This window comes from Schistocerca gregaria, chromosome 7 (assembly GCF_023897955.1).
Source record: "Schistocerca gregaria isolate iqSchGreg1 chromosome 7, iqSchGreg1.2, whole genome shotgun sequence".
In the NCBI taxonomy this organism is placed as follows: domain Eukaryota; kingdom Metazoa; phylum Arthropoda; class Insecta; order Orthoptera; family Acrididae; genus Schistocerca; species Schistocerca gregaria.
Genome location: NC_064926.1, coordinates 432,507,422 through 432,528,750, shown reverse-complemented (window position 1 = coordinate 432,528,750; position 21,329 = coordinate 432,507,422). Strand labels below are relative to the sequence as shown.

Sequence of the window (21,329 nt, the reverse complement as noted above, 5' to 3'; positions counted from 1 at the left end):
GGCTACACTTCTCAAGGAAACGATATTCCGGAAGTATGGATTACCCACAGCACGGTTGATGTTTCGAGAAAGAATATTTCACTCCGCTGTGGTGTTGAAGTTGATGTGAAATTTCCAGGCAGATTGAAACTGTGTACTGGACCGAGAGAGCACTTGCCAACGAAAGACAAACTTCCCAATTTCGACTTTGAATTCAGCGCACAATTCTTATCTGCCACGAGTTTCATATGAGCGCACACACCTCTGCAAAGTGAAAATTAATTCTGGAAACATCTACCTGCCTGTAGTTAAGCGATAAATCTGCAGTATCCATCCTCCCAAGAATGCTAATCCTGCAAGATTCGCAGGAGACCTGTGAAGATGGAAAGAGGGCGATGAGGTACTGGTTGAAGTAAAGTTGTGAGGTGGACTAGTGTCTCGTGTTTAGGTGTCTCAGTTAGTACGTCACGTGCACATGAAAGGCAGAGGTTCCGAGTTCGAGTCTCTATCCGGCACACTCTTTGAAAATGACTGAAAATTTCTTATTAGTCCACGCTGTGAGAATGAAAAATTCATTCCGGACGCATAAAATTAGTTAGACGTGGTATTTTACGAATGATTTATTGTCTCTGGTGCCTGCGCATGCACTAGATAGTTATCGATGAACTTGCAGTGATAAAATTACAATCTCGGACTCAAGTATGATGGGTAGAGAAATAGGCAGAACGCTACGAAATCGCTTTCGTTACTGTACGAGTGAGGAGAATACGAATGAAGTTGAACCAAGTGCAAAAAAGTGACTCAGTTCAGCCACTACTGGTATGACCGCCTATGACGGCAGACTGTATATACATATCAACTCTCGCTACTTCATCTGTTACAGTCTATATTTAAGATAAGGCTCTCTTGCTGAAAAATGCTATTAATATCGGTCCGACACAAATTATGAGTGAACCGCAACTATTTATTTGTTGTGTGATGGAAAAACTGATTGTGAGGATGATTGGAGGTGCAAAAGGGCACCCAAACGTTCGTCAAATCCGTACTGTATGCATACAGCCTTCTGAATAGTTTGTTGTCCACTTGGAAGGAAGGAGTACCCACAGCATAATCATTGTAAAAAATGTAGGAGTAACACGTACTCGTCGAGAATGTTGAAATAAACATTGTCGATTCGGAAATAAACATTTTAGTGTATGATCAACGTAATTCAATTAAACTGAAGGAAAGGCCGGAAGTCATGCTACGAAAAGCACTCCCAAAACAGGACAGACCATTTACGGTTTGAACTGCATCTGCCATACATTGCAAGTTACGCTCCTCATTCGAAAGACGAAGCAGACCATGCCACGAATCTTCTTTTAAAAGACAAAATCAAACCACACTCCACTCCACAAGGAGTTATTGTCCTGCTTCTATACTGTTTGCTCAATGAAGACGTGCAGCTTTTTGTGCTGCTGTGAACTACGTTCTTTTGTAAAGTAACCGCTTCCAAACATACTCTGCATGCAGTTCGCTTCACAATGACCGCACGGAGACACGCTGAGTTGGAAGTGCGTTCACTAACATCAGCAATTCCTGTCGGGTTTTGGAATTCGATTGTCATTCACACGGCGTGACAAATCTCCGGTTCTTGTCGCCCAGGACGATTTTACCACATCGTTTCGACGTGCTTGATGACTGTCAGTGGTAAACCATTCCTTGTAAGCATGTTGGACAGGCTGCGTTGATACACCAACAAATCTGGCAACTTCACTCTCTGGTGAGGGGTGATAACTCTTTTAAGCCATTGTGTCGCTTTTTCTCTTCGACCAACGTTACTGTGCAGATCCACTTCAACCGACAGGTACATAAACATCTCTTCACTGGGGATTTACGTCAATGGTGGAAGGTCATCTAACCGCTAGGTACTAGTCATATATCATGTTCAAAGGTCGAAATCAACCCCTTGGCTCTTTAAAAAAAAGTATTTTTCGTCCGGTAAGTGCATCAGCTCCCATTACTATTGTAACATACTCGGGAACGTACAGTTATTAACTTTACCGAAATAAACATATACTTCACTCTGAAGCACAGAATCCACCATAAGATCCTGCACTTCGTTCACAAATAAATTCAGTTACGTCATGAATACAGATAAATTACGAAATAGAAAGAAAAATAGTTTAAAGTTCTCACATATTGTAAGTTTTGCAATTTGGAAGACATTACTTAAACGTAACGAAATTTTACAGTAAATATTATTACGAAATTTAAACGTAAGTATTTAAATGTTATATGATGATGTAGTTACTTGATCGTGTAAATGATTCTGTTCTAGTTACTGGGCCCTGTTGACGCAGACGGCATTGTACTTCCGTTCTCTTGTTTTAGTTGTGATATTTTATTGAAATATTGGAGCAGTTTGAGTACAGAGAATCTTTGGTTTGATCACTATTATTATGCTAGAAAAGAAAATCAATAGACATAAATGTACATGGTTTGAAAAGCGTATGTCGTCATTGACTAATGACAATCAGTAATTTATCAAAATCAAACAACTGAACAGTATATAATAAATGGTATTAAATAATATCCCACTGATATATGCATAGCTGGAACCATGTGTTCTCTGATGACTACGATCAATATTTGTGCAATAGGTTAGGCTACACGCAGAAGGTAAATTATGTTCATTGAAGAGAGGTTGCGCTTGTCGGCATGTGGTAGAATTACGTTGATTATGTCCATATGTGGCCGTAGGTACTTTAGAAGCTGTAGCTTAATGACAGAGAGGTTGACAGTCTCACCCGTCGATTATAGACTTCAGGACGGTTAGCCTAATTTGTGCTTTTCAAGGGCTGGAGCCTATGTTCCCGAAGCGGTTTCGATTATCTTACTCCCTTGCATTTCCACAACCACCCGTAACTTTGCACTACAGAGGACATCACTTCATAGAAATTTTTGTCATGTGGCTTACAAAGAGAAAGAACGCAACATGAAGCCGACTCATAAAGCACAAGTGCAACTGAGCAATAAGCTATTTCCCATCAATTCCTACCCCTAATAACGTTTTCAGACAATCGCATAATTAAAAGTTTGCCTACTGACAGCAATGTATGCTGCAACGTGCTCTCGTGTTTGATTACTTCGCTGTGCAAACGGGAAATGTCTCACTAGAAGTCCACCTGTCGCCAGCCTTTGCCGTTCTAGACCGTGCGTATCACACGTACGTTGTTTCCTCATCCTGTTCCCCGAACGCTCATTTTCCTCTTAATTTTAATTTTTCTTGTGTTCATTTACTTATCCTCGATAAAAGAGTGCTATCCTTTAATTCTTCGATTCACACCTTGCAAGTACCTCTTGGCCCAAGTTGGTTAAACTAACCTACACGGTGAGAGAAAGTTAAGGACGATAGTATTTTCCGTGTTACGTGTCACTGCCTGGTAACGTAGATCGATGAAACTTGGACCATACGTGAAAAGAACTGCTACAATACAGTACAGAAGGTAACTGCTAGAAATACGCGATGAGACGAACCTAAATGACTCATTTATTCAAAGACCATAATTGTACTTAGCGTGATTCATGATGATCTTCTAGACTATTACAAACTGAGGGTCATAGTTCTCCATAGTGTGTGTGATCACGACTGACGGCAATGCATGCTCTGCAATGTGCTCCGATTTTGGTTGCAAGGTTGTTACGGCTTTCTTCTGACAAGAAAATCCGTTACTTCACTACTGCGGTTGACAACTGTTGGACGGTCTGTGGTCCATGTGGACGTGCTGGAATACTACTGCCCAACACATCCCACACGTGCTAAGTCAGTTCTTCTACTTGCGCAGTTCAAAGCGGTAGCACGCCGTCATCCATTCCCACTTCTCACCATGTGAGCTTACGTAATGCACCCAGGAAGATTGTTGAACATGATCGTTTTGATGGTCCAGGTGTTATGATGTGTGGTGCTTAATGTTGGACGTCGTGTTTACCTCCAGATATCTGAAAGTGGTACACTTACCTAACAACGTTATTGTGACGCTGTACTTCTTCCCCATGTGCGTCTTTTCAGGGGAGAATTCGGCCTAGGCTTTATTTTTATGGAAGACAGTGCTCGACCGCACCTAATACGAAAGGTGGGGAACTTTCGGTACAAGACAATATTCGGCGAATGGAATGGCCTGCTATGTGCCCAAACTTTCGAACACGTGTGGAATACGTACGGTAGTCGTATTGCAGAATGTGCACGTGCATCAACGACGGCCCAGCAACTGTCAACCGCACTGGTGGAGGAATGGAACGCACTATGGCAAGAATTCCTTTCCAACGTTGCGAACTGTACGAGAACACGTTACAGAGCATGCACTGCCATCTGTGAGGCTCATACACCACATCAAGAAGCTTGTCTCGCCTTTTTTGATTTTCAGAGGACCATTACGACCCTGTTATCTTCAGCATAATTATTGTCTTTGAATGAAAGTGCATTAATGTTCATCTCATTGCGTATTTCTGTCAGTTACATCCTGCACTATTTTGTGTAGGTCTTTCTATGTTTGATCCATACGTCAGGGATTATGTTACCTGACAGTAACAAATCATGCTAAAGTCACTTTCGTCCTGAATTTTTACACACCAGAGCATATTATTCAAGAGTTCTGCCACACGTGTATCAGCACAACATAAATACTACATCTTACTTACTTTTTGAGGAACTGTTTGTAAATAATGACAAAAAAGCGAATTATCTATTAGTACATCCACTTTTAATTTTTCTTTGCATTTCGCCTAATGTAGTAATTACTCCTGCTGTAAACGCCAGCTACCACTCAATGATCTCATTTTTTTCCGTATCACCACACTGGTCCTAGACTTTTTAAGATCATTTAGAGTGCTACTCCCACACTTTCAGTTCGACTTTGTTGTTCAGTCCCTTTCATAACAGTGTAGTAAACGTTCTGAAGCAATTTTTTTGTAGTTTGCGGAGTAAGTAGTTATAGCATCAAGACCAAATCAGACTGCAGAATTTCATTTCACTGAAGGAATTGCTTACTGCGACAAGGACTCACTAATATCTGCTTTATCAGTCGTGCTATCGTACAGTCATGTACCTGAAACTTCATTGGTAAATTACTTTAACAGGCACGGTCGCTCAATCAGAAAACTTCAGACGATATTGATCTGTCTCTCATACGGAAAAACCAATACAGTATCCCAAAATTACATCGTATTTGTAGATGTCTTTTAATAGAACAGACCTGAAGCCAACAAAATTTAATTATATTCCTGGTTCCTTTAGCTTTTAAAGAACGTTTAAAGTAAGTGAATAAGTATTTTACTTTGTACATTTGCACTGATATGTGATCTCTTATTCTTCAACCTTATACCTCTTGTATTATTTTGATCTTCAAAGAAGATTGTGCTTCATTATTTAACTATGAGTGACGTTATCCTAATAACAGCTCAGAAACATAATAGTCCAACTTTCGAGGCGAAGACGTGCGTGGTATTTGAAAAATGGCGCATATCCTCAGCTGAAAACAAATTCTTTGTATCGGAATTTATTTTGATGTTGGTAAGTCTGTTAGCTAAGTGTGTTTAACGTTAAACTTCGTATGGCCCTCCCTATAATGTAAATAATACTTGTGACTATGATGTGTACATCGTTAAATGATAATTACTGGTTATCTGCAATTTTCCGCTTTTCTTTCGTGCATTAAGTGATTTCTCTTAATATCGCGTCACTCGGTGGAGCCCACATTTGTTTCACTTCAAATTTACGTAGGCCTAAGTCAACTCTTTCGTTTCATATCGCTAAATAAAAGTTAAGCCGTGCAGTTGCACCACGCAGTTAATTCTGTTTGTTATTCAGTAGTCCTATCGTCGTACATTACACCCAGTTTATGTTTCTCGAGGTGTGTCTTTTCACAGTTTTCTACATTCTGAAAATTACTAGGTATGCTTCGACTATTTTCATGAGATATTCCATGACTGAAGTAAGTAGGATTTTCTGGCATAAGCGTGAAAAGAGCTGGCTGAAAATTATCCGAGGAATTGTTTGTTAAAGGCTATCAGTGACATACGCTGTGTAGTACCACGACATTTAGCACAAATTAAAACAATTTTGATTATTCTTAAAATCGGTCTTCTATGCAAGTTTGGAAAATGTTAGATATGCAGAATTCGTCTAATTACCTCTATCACTGTCTTTTAATTTTATTTACGTTAATATTTATGCTTGCTAATGCTTTTAATGTTATTTACTTTAATATTTATGCATTCCAACGGTTGTACATGATAAATCCACAATTACATATTAATTCACAATGTGTTTCATTATTCAGTAACTGGATTGCGTTGACATCGGTTTCAATGGGTGGGTTCTGAACTTCTTCCGATATTTTTAACTGTAGGCTTTAACTGTATAATAGGTAACAAGTAACCTCATACGCAAATATTTTTGCAGAAACTGGTAATGAGTCAAGATGTAAACTTCTATAGTTATTCCGAAATGATAACTTCGTTTACCATTTCATAGTTAGAGCGAGAGTTTCTCCGCTGCTGTAGGTTTCCTTTCCTTAAAAATATTACCCCTTAATTTTGATTCGTGATTGAGTTTAATAAGGTTAATGGCATAACCAAGTCAAAGCGCTCTCTAAAAGACAGATAAAGGGCTTACAAGCGAAATACGACTCTACTGGATGTCTTTAAAAACCAAGTGAAAATATTTCAGAAAGATTTTGTTCAGGAGTATAAAGGATATTGGCGAACTGCAGAGGGCACATTAACAAGGCTACTGGAGGTGCGAAACTAATTTAGGAGGCCGTCCTTCGCGCTTGGAGTCTTGAAGACCCGTATTCAAGAGTTAAGAAAGTGGTTGAGACGAAATACCGCCTTTGAAGAAATAGGAAGGGACTGTAAAAGACGACAAAAATTAAAGGATTTTTATTTTGAGAGAACTACGCAATGCGCAGAATGCTAATTGTACTTAATGGCACGAAAGGAAGTCGCAAAGTATACAGCTAATCTGCGCTACAGTTTACTTGTCTCACAAACACATGCACCGGCAGTTCTATTCCAATTTTTTTTAGATTTTATAAAGAATCATAATTTTTCTGATGTAACCTGTCGCACTTTGTGTAATAAGTGTACTATAAGTTGTAACATTTTGGTATGCTACTAAGCTGATAATGTAATTCTAGTGAAGAGGGAAAACTGTCATGGAAAACGTTGCAGCGTGACATGCATCATGAAAACAAGATAAAGATGAAAATTATTAGTCTGCACTAACAGACTGTTTTCAAAATTAGATATATGGTCAGTCAACAGTCTGTAGTTAATTGAATGAAGCCCCATAGAAATATATCCAGTCTTTTGCAAGTGCAAATTACTGAATCTGCATTGTATCCATCAACAATTTAAATTCAAACTTGAATTAGTATTTAAGGAAATTGATAAGTGTGAAGACTGCAACAGTCTTCACTATGTGGAAGTAAAATTAGTTTGCTGAAACTCACATAAACTGTGACAGATGAGCACTGACGTCGATCACATTCAAATTCACTAGTAAAATGATTCGCTAACGCACTCGTACTAACGTGGCGTATAATAAGAGGCAAATTGTTACTCTACAATTTTTGTTATAACTGCCATGTATCATGATCAAAGTCCTTTAAATTGATAAAACAATCCTATCTAAATTAACTCCCAGCTGTAAATGAGAGTGCGAGTGTGGCTGAAGTTGATGCCGATGATTGAAATATCTAACTAATAATATTCCAAATTAAACAATGAGTAGCTGGGAATCCTGATTCCATGTGGAGCAGGGGCTTACAAAACAGGGAGGATACTATCGTTTATTCTCTAATAAAGTGATCAGAAGATCAATGCGAATTGCAAAAAGATTTAGAAATGATATCTGTGTGGGGCGAAAATTAGCACTGACCACACAAATAATGAGAATTGTGAAGTGATCCATATGAATGCTAAAAGGAATCCGTTAAATCTCGGTTGCACGATAAATCAATCGAATCTAATGGCCGTACATTCAACTAGGTACTTAGGAATTACAATTACGAACCATTTAAATTGGAAAGAACACACAGAAAATGTTGCGGGGAAGGCGAACCCAAGACTGCGTTTTATTCCCAGAACACTTAGAACATGCAACATAACTGCTAAAGAGACTGTCTACATTACGCTTGTTTGCCCTCTTTTGGAATACTGCTGCACACTGTGGGATCCTTACCAGATAGGATTAACGGAGTACATCGGGAACGTTCAAAGAAGGTGATCACATTTTGAATTATCAAGAAATATGGGAGAAATTGCCATGGACAAGGTACAGAATTTGACGTGCCCATCATTAAAGGCATTTCTCGTTGCGGCGGGATCTTCTGAAGAAATTTCAATCACCAATTTTTGCCTCCGAATGCGAAAATATTTTGACAAAATCTGTCTACATAGAGAGACTCTATTATCAGAATAAAATAAGTGAAATAACTGCTCTCATGGAAAGAAAGTGTTCATTTTTTTCGCTCTCCGTTCGAGAATGGAATTGTAGATAATTATTGTTAAGGAAATTCGATGAACCCTCTGACTGGCACTTAAGTGTGATCTGCCGAGTATCCACGTAGATATAGATGTAGATGAAGAAGGAGCCAGCGCCACGACAATAGGGGGCCGCAACACTAAACATTGCCGGCTAATTATGTTAAAACTAGCTTAGATCCCGCTGCTTCGCCCACGTGGACTATATGGCCTGCAAAGACTTTTTTCCTTTAATAGAATTTTTGTGTTAATCACAAATTACAACTTCTAAACTCTTCACGCTAATTAAGGCTTAATGTATTTCTGACCAAAAAGAAATTCTGTTACCTGGAGTCGGAGGCCTTTGTTAATCCTGCCTTTTCAGTCATTGTAGTGATATTCGTAGAAAAAAACATTTTCTTCCCCTAACTTATATATCTTTGGAATTCAGATACCAGTTTTGACAGATTTAGCTTTAAATTAGTTTTAATATAGTGAAATAGTTTCATAAATGTTTGTATCCCTTATCTCCCTCCCTTAGGGGTTAAGTTTTCTAAAATAAAACAAAAACAAGTATGTCTTTCTAGAATGAAATTTTCACTCTGCAGCGGAGTGTGCACTGATATGAAACTTCCTGGAAGATTAGAACTGTATGCCGGACCGAGATTCGAAATCGGTACTTCTGCGTTTCGCGGGCAAGTGCTCTACCAGCTCAGCTACCCAAGTACGATACACGCCCCGTCCTCAGGGCTTTAATTTCGCAAGTACCTCCCCTCCTACCTTCAAACTTCACAGAAGCTCTCCTGCGAACTTTGCAGAACTAGCACTCCTGGAAGAAAGGATATTGCGGAGACTTGGCTTAGCCATTGCTTGCTGGTAGAGCGCTTGCCCACGAAAGGCAAAAGTCCCGAGTTCGAGTTTCGCTCAGGCACACAGTTTTAATGAACCAGGAAGTTTCACGTATGTCTTTATTTCCAGTTCAGAAGTGAGAGAAGAATTTTCAAAGATGCAGCTGTAAGAATGCTTCAGGACTACTTTAATAATGATTTATTTTGAAAATAAGCTTTCACACACTCTTTTACCCCCTTAGTGGTAGAATTTCCAACAATTGCTGAAGGATGCTTTTTACTTCTGACCGAGAATCAAATACCAAATATTGTAGATCTGTCTTCAAAATTGGCTTATTAGTAATCTATTTTCAAAAAGCTTTTTATCCCCTACTCCACCCCTTATGATTGGAATTTCAAACAATCCCTTACTAAACGGAGCCTACAGTATAAGATCAACACCTTCTCCAAATATCAAGTTTCTCTCTATCTGTCAATAGTGATCTGGACCGTTTTATCACTAAATCTGAGGGTGCTGCGATGACGGGTTTCGCTTGTCAGTTCGGAGCAGCCGCCTCCGGATGGCGCTCGCTAGTCGGAACAGCCTCGTGCTTCTGCCCCACATCCTCCAGCGCGTCGTATTAGCCCACTGAGAGAGTTGTCAACAGTGGACTACTTTTGTTTCTGCCTTATATCGGCACGGAATAGGGATGGGAAAAACCGACCGGTTAAAACGAATTCGGTATTTTAGTTTTGAGTCGGTACTTGTGTGGTCTCGGTTATAACGGATTGTTTCAATTTCTAGTAATAACCGGAGCAAAAATAAATAAATAAAATAAAATAAAAAGTAAAAAATAAAATAAAATAAAAAGTAAAGCATGTAAAGTTGAGTTATCAGTAGAGCCACGTTTTCGGTTTTCAAACATTTTTTTCTTAAAGAACGTGTAATGTTTCTCGAAAAATATCCACCGCTTTGAAAAATTAGATTATTACAGAAAATATGGAAAGCCATATGCACTATTATCATAACAACGGGTACAGTTAGAAAGTAGCAACAATCACATTGTACAGCACTGCTGAGACGATGATGTCCCTGTTGCCGAGTGGCGTTACTTATTATCTGGATTGCTTATTGCTTATTACCTGAAGAGTGCAATGTTAGACCATACCTGGTATCTACGCTAGTTTCTCGCCGTCGTTCTCGGACATAGGTTCTGTTTCAGAGTAGTACCACCCCTAGTCTCGATGTATTTTACGAAGTGTGATTAGAGCGAGGAGGCACAACAAACTTGCAACACCTTTATGCAAAACACATCCATAATATCTCAAGACGAAAAATTTATTTCAATGCCCAATGGCGCCTGATGTATCCGTTTAACTTATTAATCTTGTGTGTTGGAATGAAAAGTTACGAAACGTTATTTGATGACGGACGGGTCAGCCATGGGGTCACCACTGTCTCCAGCAGTCGAAAATTTCTTCATGGAGCACATTGAGGAGCAGGCTCTGCAAACTGCGACGTTATGGCCGTCTTGCTTGCTACGATACTTTGATGACCCCTTCCTGATTTGGCCTCATGCTGAAGATACACAACAGCGGTTCGTCGATCAGATGAATGGTGTCCATCCCAACTTTAAATTTAATATCGAGATGGTGAAGCACGGAAAGCTACCATTCTTGGATGTTTTGGTTGAGCGGAAGGCAGGAGGCCAGCTTGGTCATTCAGTGTACCGGAAACGAGCACACACTGATCGGTACTTGAACGCCAATAGTTTCCACCACCTTGCACACAAGAAAGCTGTCCTGAACACGTTGGTTCATAGAGCCAAGATTATCTCTGACGACGAACACCTACAGTCTGAATTGCAGAACTTAAAACGTGTTTTCGGGAAAAATGGATACAGCAAAAGAGACATCACAAACGTTTCCAAGGGCCGCCGACGATAGACCTTCGGTGAATCAGTAGAAGAGGCCAAACGGACTGTATTCCTCCTATACTATGGAGCAACTAGCAGTAATTTAGGACGTCTGCTGCAGAAACATGGACTAAGACCAGTGTTCCGGCCCGCCCCCAAGATACGACTATGTTGCTCTCTGTTAAAGACCACACTGCGGTGTGTATGGTGTACCCTGTGAATGTGGCAGTATGTATACTGGACAAACAATTCGCACGGTTGCGGGGCGTTATACTGAGCAAGCGTCAATATAAAACAAAAGGAGTTTGACAAGTCGGCCATAGCGGAGCTCTGCCTAGAAATCGGACATAAAATACAGTTCGAAAATACAAAAGTGTTGGCGCATACGTCTACATATTTGGACTCCGTTATAAAGGAAGCGGCCGAGATTCGTTTAAACAACAACAATTTCAACAGAGACCGGGGATACGCACTCGGCAGGCCATGCGGCGGGCGTTGAACATCGGAAGAAAGCAAAGACAGATGCGTGACGCGGGAGCGGTAGTTTCAAACGTGGCGCCTGCCTCGACTTACGCGTGCGCACCACATTGGGTCGATCTGATTGGCTGCTGATGATGTCATCATGCCTATATAAGCGAGAAACCGTCAGTGCGCTCCTGACGACGATGGCGGAGATGGTCATCGAAAGCTGGAGGATTTTATTCGAATTGACGCAGCTGGAAAACCGAGAACATTTTATTCAAACGTTGTAACGACCAAACCGGTCTAACTTGGCATACGACACTTTCGGATAACACAGTGAGACACATAGGGACGCGAATACAGTGTTGTCAATTCGCCCTTAAAATTTCAGAGCTGTACCCTCATTAGGCAAAGTAGCGCTCATCGTCTATTGACTGTTAATGCACTTAGAATTTTATTATCATTCAATAATTTTTGGCATAGCAAATGAACCCTTATTTTTATTTGGTTGAGGATGATAAATTGATACGATGATGAAAGAAAACCATCAACTTGCGATCTTTCGCTCTAGCTGTCACCGCTCCCGTCTCCTTCACCCTGGCCACTTTTGTTGGTTGTTGGTGACAATAACACAAATTTCTGACAGGCCCTCAGTCCTACCTAGATAGAAATCTCCTGCTCCTCCATCTTCTTCAGCTTTTCAACCTTTGTTCAGTACTGGAAATAATAGCAATTCAGAATCGAAAATCAGTTATTTGAGAAACCGGCCATTTTGAGTTGTTTTACATTTCAGATTAAGCTGGAGAAGAAAAAATTCTCTGTAACCGGAAACGTTTCAGCGATAACCTCCGTCCCTAGGACGGATATAGATCCGTCGACAAACTAGCACAAAATTCAACGACCCGCCGACACATTGCCCTTTAAAGCCAGTGGACAGTTCCACCTTAATTAGAGCTATGGGGGAAATATGCTTTCTGCTAATATGGATATTTGGCTATAATGTGCAGTAACAACATCACAGCAGTATCCTATGGACGCTGCTGTCTTCTAAGTTGACTTCAGCGCTGTTGTCGAGCCTGCAAGCTTACGTTCCCAGTTCGACGATCATTGAAGCACACTATCATACGTCGAGTGGCCCGATAAAAATGAGACTAACTGACCAACAAGTGAAATGGAGCAATAAGCAATACATCTACATCTACATGATTACTCTGCAATTCACATTTAAGTGCTTGGCAGAGGGTTCATCGAACCACAATCATACTATCTCTCTACCATTCCACTCCCGAATAGCGGGCGGGAAAAACGAACACCTAAACCTTTCTGTTAGAGCTCTGATTTCTCTTATTTTATTTACATGATCATTCCTACCTTTGTAGGTTGGGCTCATAAAAATATTTTCGCATTCGGAAGAGAAAGTTGGTGACTGAAATTTCGTAAATAGATCTCGCGGTGACGAAAAACGTCTTTCTTTAATGACTTCCATCCCAACTCGGGTATCATATCTGCCACACTCTCGCTCCTATTACATGATAATACAAAACGTTGTCCTCCGTTAATCCCATCTGGTAAGGATCCCACACCAAGCGGCAACATTCTAACAAAGGACGAACGAGTGTAGTGTAAGCTGTCTCTTTAGTGGACTTGCTGCATCTTCTAAGTGTCCTCCCAATGAAACGCAACCTTTGGCTCCCCTTCCCCACAATATTATCTGTGTGGCCTTTCCAACGGTAGTTGTTCGTAATTTTTACATCCAGGTACTTAGTTCAATTGGCCGCCTTGAGAATTGTAGTATTTATCGACTAATCTAATTCCAACGGATTTCTTTTGGAACTAATGTGGATCACCTCACACTTTTCGTTATTTAGCGTCAACTGCCACCTACCACACCATACAGCAATCTTTTCTAAATCGCTTTGCAACTGATACTGGTCTTCTGATGACCATAATAGACGGTAAATTACAGCATCATCTGCGACCAACCTAAGAGAACTGCTCAGATTGTCGTCCAGGTCATTTATCTAGATCAGGAACAGCAGAGGTCCCATGACGCTTCCCTGGGGAACACTTGATATCACTTGAGTTTTACTCGATGATTTGCCGTCTATTACTACGAACTGCGATCTTCCTGACAGGAAATCACGAATCCAGTCGCACAACTGAGACGATACCCCATAGGCCCGCAGCTTCATTAGAAGTCGCTTGTGAGGAACGGTGTCAGAAGGTTTCAGGAAATCTAGAAATACGGAATCAGCTTGAGATCCCTGTCGATAGCGGCCATTAATTCGTGCGAATAAAGAGCTAGCTGCGTTGCACAAGAACGATGTTTTCTGAAACCATGCTGATTACGTATGAATAGATCGTTTCCTTCGAGGTGATTCATGAGGTTTGAATACAGTATATTCTCCAAAACCCTACTGCAAACCGAAGACAATGATTCAGGTCTGTAGTTCGATGGATTACTCCTACTACCCTTCTTAAACACTGGTGCGACCTGCGCAATTTTTCAATCTGTAGGTACAGATCTATCGGCGAGCGAGCGGTTGTATATGATTGCTAAGTAGGGAACTATTGTACCAGCGTAATCTGAAAGGAACCTAATCGGTATACAATCTGGACCTGAAGACTTGCCCGTATCAAGCGATTTTGAGTTGCTTCGCAACTCCTAAGGCATCTACTTCTAAGAAACTCATGCTAGCAGCTGTTCGTGTCTCAAATTCTGGAATATTCCATTCATCTTCCCTGGTGAAGGAATATCGGAAAACTGCATTCAATAACTCCACTTTAGTGGCACAGTCTTCGGTAACAGTACCATAGGCACTGCGCAGCGAAGGTATTGACTGCGTCTTGCCGCTTTTACATTTACATTTATATTCCGCAAGCCACCCAACGGTGTGTGGCGGAGGGCACTTAACGTGCCACTGTCATTACCTCCTTCTCCTGTTCCAGTCGCGTATGGTTCGCGGGAAGGACGACTGCCGGAAAGCCTCCGTGCGCGCTCGAATCTCTCAAATTTTACATTCGTGAATTCCACGGGAGATACAAGTAGGGGGAAGCAATATATTAGATACCTCATCCAGAAACGCACCATCTCGAAACCTGGACAGCAAGCTACACCGCGACGCAGAGCTCCTCTCTTGCAGACTCTGCCACTTGAGTTTGCTAAACATCTCCGTAACGCTATCACGCTTACCAAATAACACTGTGACGAAAAGCGCCGCTCTTTTTTGGATCTTTGCTGTGCCGATACTGAGAACGAATGAAACCAAGTTGGAAACACATCCCTAATATCTCCCGAGGGCAAGCAGCTCTGTTGTATGTGTTGTATGGTTAAATGATAATGGCATCCTTTTGGCTGAAACATTCCTGAGGCTGAGACTGTGCGGGAAAATGTAGTCGTCAGCAAGAGAAGCAAAACTGACACGCTACGGATTGGTTCAAGTGACTCTGAGCACTTGTGAGCCCTTGTGTGCTTTACATACGACCAGAATTTCTTCGGATTTTCTACCAAATTTCGGGACAATATTTCGTTGTGGAACCCGTTAAAGGCATTTCGCATTGAAGTCCGTACCAAATTCCTCGCGTCTGTAAATTTTAGCGAATCTTCGGGATTTCGCGTTCTTCTGAACTTCGAGCAATATGATAAGTGTATGTGATCTAATCGTTAATGAATTGTTTGAGCTTGATAAGGCGATCTGAAGATAGCTGTGCACTCGCTTCGCCACAGAACTGAGGTAATTCTCAGGGCTCTCCGGGCAGAGTTCCAAAATACAATGTTTCGGAAAACATTCCCAGTCGAGGCAACTAGAATATACTTCGAGCTGCCCCAGGCGACAAGTTCCATAGCACTTTACGCCTTTTGCGACATTTTTCATGTTTTCAAGACTTTCATGGTGTCGTAGTTCTCATGTCCAAAGTACTATCTAGTTTACTTTAAAGTAATTGCCCATTTCAGCAACAGGGATGTAATCGGGCTGCATCTGGAAGTCCATCTGCGAGCTAAATCAGAGCAGAAATACGTCGTCTGTAATGGGGCGATACTGTGGAGACAAGGAACACGCAGAGGCGGACATTCCTACGGTGGTCGGCGTGGCACGCAGCTAGTGCCGGTCGCGTGTGGACGAGCAGCCAGCGCGCCGTATCGACCAGCCAGCGCAGCGGCTATCTGGATCGTGCCTAGTCTCAGCTAGGCTCAGCCGGCCTCCAGGAAGCCTAGGACGAGCGCGTAGGACTAACTCGGGGGAGGGGAGTGCCCGATGAAATCGTATTCGAGTGCGGGTCACCAACCGCTTTTCGATCGACTAACCTGTCACGAACGCTTGCTAAAGTGCTTACGTCTCTCACTGATCTTTATCGCGGTAATGCTTTGAGCGTTCACAACAAAAGTACACGATATTCCATTTTCTATGCTTCGTTGTTAGGCAGCGAGTCTTTCAACGTGACACGTCAGCCGTCACGCAGGTATCTATCTATTACCTGTGTTCTATATAACGAAGAGATAGTCGCAGTTGGTTGCAGTCACGTCGTTCTTGTTCTTGCGACTGTCAGTTGGAAGATTATTCTGATGCTGTCGTCGATACTAGTCCATTTTGTGCAAGGCCCTTCATTTCTGCATAGCTACTACCACCTACACTCGTTTAAACCTATCCACCGCAATCGATTCTGAGTCTCCGCACGAATTACCACTCCCTCTTGCTTCCAACACCAAAATAAATTCCTTGAGTCCCCACGGTGGTGGAAAATCAACCTAGCCCTACCGTTTACTCATATTTTTCCACGAACAACTCATGTCCGCAACTCGGCTGAGCACTTTTCGTTGATGATCCAGTCTAAATGTCAACTACATCCTTCTGCAACACCTCATTTTAGAACGTCTCTTTCTTTACTGGACACTGTTTCTTGGCTACGTGCGCTCCTATACAATATTACGGGGTTCTTAAAATAAGCAGGTTCCGCTGTTTTCTTTCTCTGCAAAATAAATGTCCTTGTCGCAGTGGTTACGACGTTTCCCGTACGATCACAGAAGTTAAGCGCTGCCGGGCGTGGTTGGCACTTGTATGGATGACCATCCAGGCCGCCATGCGCTGATGCCATTTTTCGGGGTGCACTCAGCCTCGTGATGCCAATTGTGGAGCTACTCGACCGAATAGTAGCGGCTCCGGTCAAGAATACCATCATAAGGACCGGGAGAGCGGTGTGCTGACCTCATGTCCCTCCTCTCCGCATGCTCCACTGAGGATGACGCGGTGGTCGGATGGTCCCGGTAGGCCACTCGTGGCCTGAATACGAAGTACTAAAATAAAAGTGCTCGTGACATGTGAGTGCTCACAAGTTCGACTGGCATGTGTTGACAATGCTTACACCGTCATACAATTCATACCGCAGTATCTTATCAGTACACTCCCAGCTAGCATGGAGTAACCGCTACAAAATACGTCCGCTTCTGAAGTGCAACTGCCATTCGTTTACTCGCAGCAAAACATCTGTCCACTGTCGATGTTCATCGAGGTTTAATTTGTGTCTATTGGGAAGGCTGTACGAGCATTCAAATGGTTTGCCTTTGTTGTGTACAGTTTGTGGAAGTGTGTGAAGATGTACGTGACGAGCAGTTCACAAGGAAGTCCTCTACCGCAACAAGTGACGATGCCAATAATGCAGTTCGCAGTGTTGTGGACGTAGTTCGTTACGTTACTCTTGTTAATAGTCCAAGACAACTAATTTTTGGGGCTGCAATTAGAAGCTCATCCAATGTAAAGACCTTGACAGACCACCTTCACTACAGCAGATTTTGCGCAAGATGGGTGCCACGTTTGCTGTGTCATGTCCACAAGCATTGGCCATAAATGCGTCCGAGAGAGTAGTTCTGCTATTAAAACAGCTTGTCACGGGGATCACACCAGGTTCCATTGTTCGACTCCTGAGACCTAAATGTCAAAGCAAAGAAACTTGGCGAAAGTGCAACCAAACAGGCAAAGGTCACACATTCGGCAGGGAACCTTATGGCAACCAACTTTACGGACTCTCAGGGGTTGTTTCATGTGCATTTCTTTCAGCGCAAACCACAATGAATGCAGAGAGGTACTACAATGTCTTGAGGAATCTGCGAGCTGCCATCAAAAGAAATCGTCCTTTGTCTCGCCAAGTTCTCTTGTCAACAGTAGACAATTGATGGTTGAAGTGCTGACACATTACCTGCGAATCCACTAATACTCGCAACTGATGGGTTATGCATGGGGATCGTATCAACACGTACCGCATCAGAACAGCCCAAAGATGACCCAATGAAGCGTCAAAACTGGTAGCGACAAAATAGAATCAAATAATAAGGACGGCTGTAGGTGTTTTTATTTGTTGTCACGTTATTAGGAAATGGTGAAGTCTCATACTCGCCATCATCGTGCAGTCGAGTGCAAGATGAGGAAGGCTCATGACATCTACACATTTGACCACATGCACACATAGGATTCTGCATCTCCAATATCGTCCTTGAATATTACTTTTCGCCTGCTGTCGTTTCCGGAAATTTCCTTGTCGTCAGTGTAAGGTAACGTGTTGATGACTAGAATGTTGTAGATTGTCACAGTATGTAAACTGACGGCAGTGTGGCACATAAATATCCAATTTAGTAAAGCTGGATATCGACGTCTGGTGGTTGGTCAGCAGCTCCCGTCCAGGCAGCAGCAACTCGGGTGGGGGTGGGAGGGGGGGGGTTATAAGCTCTCAACATCGAGGTCAGCAGCGAGCAGCAACTCGGAGCACAAAGTTCCGTTTGTGAGCTGTAATGAGATTCTAATAACGGGAATCGAGGTGTTGTTTAATTTACTGTGTGCCTTTCAGTTTAAAATCTTAAATATCTTGCATATTTGGATTTATAGTGGCTGCAGTTTCGCTTTATAATTAACGTGTAGCTTGTATTTATGCCGCTTGTTTTCCTGTGAGCAGTAAGTTAGAGTTGCAGAACTCGTTAGACGGTCAGCAGCTCCGGTGTAGCAGCAGAATTTAAGAACGCAGGGTTTTAATCACAGTTTAATTTATAGTTTTCCGAATTTAACACGGAAGCGACTATGATAGTAGTGTTCGAAGCTCCAGCCAGTGCTACCTCTGATCACACAGCTTGAGGTTGTTGCCAACGGGCATCACTCTGGAGAGCTGGATGTGGAAATGCAAAGAACGTCCAGCACGTCCATCACATCCTCTGATCGATCGACTACTGTCACCACCACATTACAGCCCGCATTGAGGATGATCTCCACAATTGGTCGAATGGGAGCTTGATTCAAGGTATGGCGGACAGCGAAAGACTTTCCAGAGGGCCGATCGAAGGGCCTCTCCAGTTCGTCTGATGAAGAGGTTGCGGGAGCTGTCTGTGACTGACAAAGACCCTGAGCCAGACACAGTTGCTTATCCTGTTCCAGAGAAAGCCTCTCAGCCAGTAAGATCTGGACATTCACAGAGGGTTGGTTTACTAGTAGCTGGAGACTCTACCGTTAGGAGCGACACGGAATGACTTAAGGAAATGGTTACCAAGGAAGGGAAGGAATCCAGTGTGCGATCTGTGTGCATGCCGGGATGAGTCATTCCAGGTGCCGAAAAAATTAAGCTTATCATGAAGAGCATGGGGTGGAGCCATGTTGGTACCAGTGATGTGTGTCGCTTTGGACAGGAAGAGATACTTTCTGGTTTTGTGTGGCTACCTGAAGTGGTAAGCACTGACAGCTTTCACAGCGAGAGGAAGGTGAAGCCCATTATCTGCACCATTCTCGACAAAACAAACTGTGGTCCTTTGGTACAGAACAGAGTGAAGAGTCTGAATCGGAAGCTCATGTAGGTTTCCCGGCTTACAGATCGGGTGGTGGCTTTCTGGGGATTCCGATTAATCCGTCACGTTTGCACTACTTGCAGTAGACAGGTACATGGGTAGCGGTAGATGGAGCTGTGTGTAATGGACAGGGTGATGTTTAGGTCAGAGGGCCTTTATTACACCTCGTTCTTTGCTTTTTGAGACATCAGTCTTCTGACTGGTTTGATGCGGTCCACCGTGAATTTCCCTGCCGTGCCAGCGTCTTCATCTCATGGTAGCATTGCAATTTACGTCCTCAGCTATTTGATGGATGTGTTCCAATCTCTGTCTTCCTCTACAATTTTCCCTCTACAGCTCCCTCTAGTACCGTGGAAGCCATTCCCTGATGTCTCAATATATGTCCTATTATCCTGTCCATTCTCATTCTCAGTGTTCTCTTCTTGCCTCTCTGATTCTACACAGAACATCCTCATTCCCTAGCCTATCAGTCCACCTGCTTTCAACATTCCTCCGTAGCACCACATCTAAAATGCTTCGAATCTGCTCCGGTTTCAGCCACATTCCATGGTTCCTACCACACTATTCTGTTCTCCAAACGTACATTCTAAAAAACATTTCCTCAAATTAGGGCCTATGTTTGATACTAGTATTCTTCGCTTGGACAGAAACGCCAATTTTGCCAGTGCTAGTCTGCTTTTGATGTGTTCCTTGCTCTGTCTGTTATTGGTGATTTGGCTGCCTAGGCAACTGAATACCGTAACTTCCTCTACTTCGTGACCATCAATCCTGATGTCAAGTTCCTCGCTGTTCTCATTTCTATAACTTCTCATCGCTTTCACCTTTCTTCAATTTACTCTCAGTCTGTATTCTGTACTCGTTAGGCTGTTCATTTCATTCAGCAGATCTTGTGATTGTTCTTCAACTTCCACTCAGGATAGAAATGTCATCAGCGAATCGTGTCATCGGTATTCTTTCACCTTGAATTTTAATTCCATTCCTGAACCTTCCTTTTATTTCCATCATTGCCTTTCCGACGTACAGATTGAGCAATGGGGGTGAAAGACTGCATCCTTGTCTTACACCCTTTTTAATCCGAGCACATCGTTCTCGGTAGTCCACGTTTATTACTCCCTCTTTGCTCTTGCACATATTGTATATTACCCATGTCTCCTTGTAGCTTACCCCTGCTTTTCGCAGAATTTAGAACATCTTGCCCCATTTTACAGCGTCGAACACTTTTTCCTGGTCGACAAATCCTATAAGCGTGTCTTGATTTTTGTTTATCTTGCTTCCATTATCAACCGCAACGACAGAATTGCCTATCTCGTGACTTTACCCTTCCTAAAGCCAAACTCACTGTCATCTAACACATCCTCAATTTTCTTTTCCATTCTTCTGTATATTACTGATGTAACAGGTTGGATGCATGAGATTTTAACCTGATTGTACGATAATTCTCACGCTTGTCAGCTCTTGCAGTCTCCGGCATTGTGTGGATGATATTTTTCTGAAAGTTCAATGGTATGTCGCCAGACTCATACATTCTACACACCAGCGTGCATATTCGTTTTGTTGCCACTTCCCCCGATGACTTTACAAATTCTGTTCGAATGTTATGTATCACTTCTGCATTATTTGCTCTTAAGTCTTCCAAAGCCGTCTAAAATTCTGATTGTAATAGTATGTTCTCTACCTCTTCTAAATCGATTCCTGTTTTCTATCACATCAGACATATCTTTCCCCTCATAGAGGCCTTCAATGTACTGTTTCAACCTATCCGCCCTCTCCTCTGCATTTAACAGTGAAATTCCGGTTCTACTCTTAATGTTACAACCCCTG

General features: G+C 42.2%; 1 protein-coding gene across 1 annotated transcript in view; it reads right to left on the bottom strand.

Moving 5' to 3' along the window:
- Nucleotides 1-21,329, bottom strand: part of LOC126281704 (zwei Ig domain protein zig-8-like) — an 883,147-nt gene that overhangs the window by 468,175 nt on the left and 393,643 nt on the right. The window lies entirely within an intron of this gene.